This window comes from Hippopotamus amphibius, chromosome 17 (assembly GCF_030028045.1).
Source record: "Hippopotamus amphibius kiboko isolate mHipAmp2 chromosome 17, mHipAmp2.hap2, whole genome shotgun sequence".
Classification (NCBI taxonomy): domain Eukaryota; kingdom Metazoa; phylum Chordata; class Mammalia; order Artiodactyla; family Hippopotamidae; genus Hippopotamus; species Hippopotamus amphibius.
The window spans coordinates 61,464,315-61,467,532 of NC_080202.1; positions in this window are offsets into that span (position 1 = coordinate 61,464,315).

Sequence of the window (3,218 nt, forward strand, 5' to 3'; positions counted from 1 at the left end):
GTGCAGTAGATGATGCAGTTCAGCTCAGACTCCTGTGTCCTTTGCATCATATGAGAGCACGGCAGCTAGGCGTCTTGGGGGCTCTTTTCTCTCTGCTCCTCTGAGCTCTCTCTCTGAAGCTCTCAGTAGCCACCGCCATGGAGATGAGAAAGCCCTCGGGAGAATCTCGCTCTTCTTTGCCTTTCCGGACACATTCAGCAGACACAAAGGCTACTGAGTTCTCGGCTTGCCTCTAGTGAATCAACACTCTCTGCAACTTGTCCCCATGCCTACCCGTAGTAGACAGTCTTGCCAATGGTGGCTTCCAGAATACAAGAATTAAGACGAAATAGCCTCCCTTCCTGCCCAACTATATATCTTTGTCTTTCAAACGTATGCCACGAGGCTCTCCCCAGTTCACACAATGGCCAAGAGTTGCCCCCAAACTTCTCACGGTCCCAGAGGCTGGATTTGTTTCTCACGAACACCTTTGGGACTTGAACAACTTCTTCCAAGTGTGTTCTTCTTAAGTGTAGGTGCCCTAGACTGTCACTGTAAAGAATTTTTCTATGCAAACACACACCCTTTCTGACTATGCAATCGTACACCGAGGGCAAACAGCGTTTCATTTTGGGTTCCAAGGAAGTGTGTGCCCTTAGAAGACCACTGACAAGCTCAGCAGTGGTTTCAAGGGCAACGTTTAGATATTTTTTCCGAGAAGCTGGTTTTATTTTCTGGCTTGTTTATTCGTTCTAAGTTTGGGATGTGGGAGAGAATAAGTTTCTTAGTCCATTTTTCACCTATTGGGAAGTTTTATAATTTGGAATGAACTAGTCATGAAAATGTGGTCATTTCTAAGAAATTGAGTGAATGCTGGTATCAATTACTGAGATGATGAAACTAGAAGAGAAGGAATTTTGAAGTGGGGAGTTCAGTGGTTGAGGTTTTATTGTGGTAATTGGATATGCTCTCTGACATCCAAAGGAAGACGTCAGGTAGACAACACATTCTTCTGGAATTGAGGGGAGAGGTCCAGATGGAGGTATGAGATTGGAAGTTATGAGTACATGTAGGGTATTTAAAACCGTGAATGTGGATGAGACCACACAAGAAGTGAAGGTGGTTAGAAAAGAGAAAGATTCCAATGACTAAGCTCTGGGCCACTCAGTTTGAAGTTGGAAAGATGAGGACAAGCCAACAAAGGAGACTGAAAAGGAGAATTTCTTGAAGTGGACAGCAAACCACGAGATGTAATACGAGATGAAGAAAATATGACAAGAAGAAGGGAGTGATCCTCTGTGTCAGAGATTAAAGTGAAGTCAAGAAGAAGACTAAGAACGGACCGTCAGATGTGGCTGTGATGTCACTGGTGGCTTTGATGAAAGATGCCTCAATAGAGTTTTGGAGACACATGCCTGATTAGACCAGGTACAGGTGGGAACAGGGGGAGAGGAAGTGGAGATCACAGGTATCCCCTTTTTAAGGAGTCCTGCTGGCAGATGGAGTAGAAAAATGGGGTGACGAATGAGAAGGAATATGGGGCTCAAGAGGGTTTATTTTTCAGGGTAAGAGTTTTTTGCTTGGCTTTAATATGAGATATGTACAGTTTGTCAAATAAGATGTTGCCAACTTACTAATTTTTAATTAAATAAATGTCCTACAGTGACGCATGTGTGTCATTTTTATTAAAAATAAGTACCTCTTTGGGGAGACTTGAAGAAGGTATCCTGTCTGGTCTCACGGTTTCATTACAAAATCATGAGGAGGGAATGAAATACTATTTATTGGACCAACACCTGTGTCTGCCTTGTGCACGTTATACTACCACCCACCAACGTAACTAATTGGTTGAAAAGTGAATAATCAACTTTCTAAAAATCATTTTCTCTCCCATTTTTTTCCTGCATTATGCAAAATATTTTGCTTAATTTCATCTTAAATAAAACATCATTTATATAATTGTGTAGAGCAATATAAACTACAGAAAGTATAAAACCCATATTCATAAATTCTCAGTAAACATTAACTAAAATAATCCTAACATTAATCTACAGAGGAATCATAGCCTAACCCTAAACTACTTGTTCACCTATAACATTGCTGGTGTATGGTTTATGCTTAATACTTCTTTCTTGAAAATAAATGAATGAGAGTGATCAGTGAACACTAAACAAACCTGCTATTATCACCATTTTCCTTAAGAGTTATATCTATTTTCAGACTAGGTTATGAATCTGAGTTCTTTATAAAACATTCAGATCTCTGAGAAGAGAAAATAACATGTAAGATATCAATTGAGTCTACTTAATCACAGACTGATATATTAATGAGAGACGGATGAACAGACGTGGTTGTATCGATATATGCATAGAGTTTTCTATAGCTTTTATAGAACAATTGAAGAGGTATATAAATTGTCCTCAACTGAACCATATTTTTAAAATATTTATTTATTTATTTTGGCTGTGCCGGGTCTTGGTTGCAGCATGGGCTATCTAGCTCCCTGACCAGGGATTGAACCCGGGCCCCCTGCATTGGGAACACGGAGTCTCACCCACTGGACCACCAGGGGCGTCGCAACAGAATCACTTTAAATGCACAGGAAACCCTAGACCTGGGTTTCTCAGCCTTGATATTTTGGGCCAAGATAATTCTTTTTAGTGGGAGGATGTTCTGCGCTTATAGGGTGTTTAGCAACATCCCTAAACTCTTCCCACTAGATGCCACGTGCCCCCAGCCCCCAGAGTGACAGCCAGTAATGTGTCCAAACATTGTCAACTGCCCCCTGGGTGACAAAATCGCCCCTGTTTGAGACCCGCTCTCCTAGACTCAAAGAACCAGGTACGTGAGTCTTCCTCTTGGTTAGTGGAGTCCATGATAGAATACGGAGTCACAACATATGTAAACACGATTTCTTTCCTAAAACACAGCCAAGGTGGATCCTTTAAGGAGAAGATACATAACGTAAAATGTGTATAAAAGATGCTGTGTTTGTAACTCGATGTTAACACGGCTCTGAGCTTAGGAAAGTATATATTCATAGGAAGAAAGCTGGACTTCAGGAAAATAGGTAAAGAGAAAGCACATTTCCATGGAGGGACAAGTGTCAGCGTTGGTTTTTCAGAGAATCACGTTAAGACGGGATCAATTTCTTATCTTTAACGTGCGAGGCAGCGTAATTGATGACGAACTGAGGTGGGGAACACTTTCTGCTGATTAGAAAGCTGACTCTCACGGTG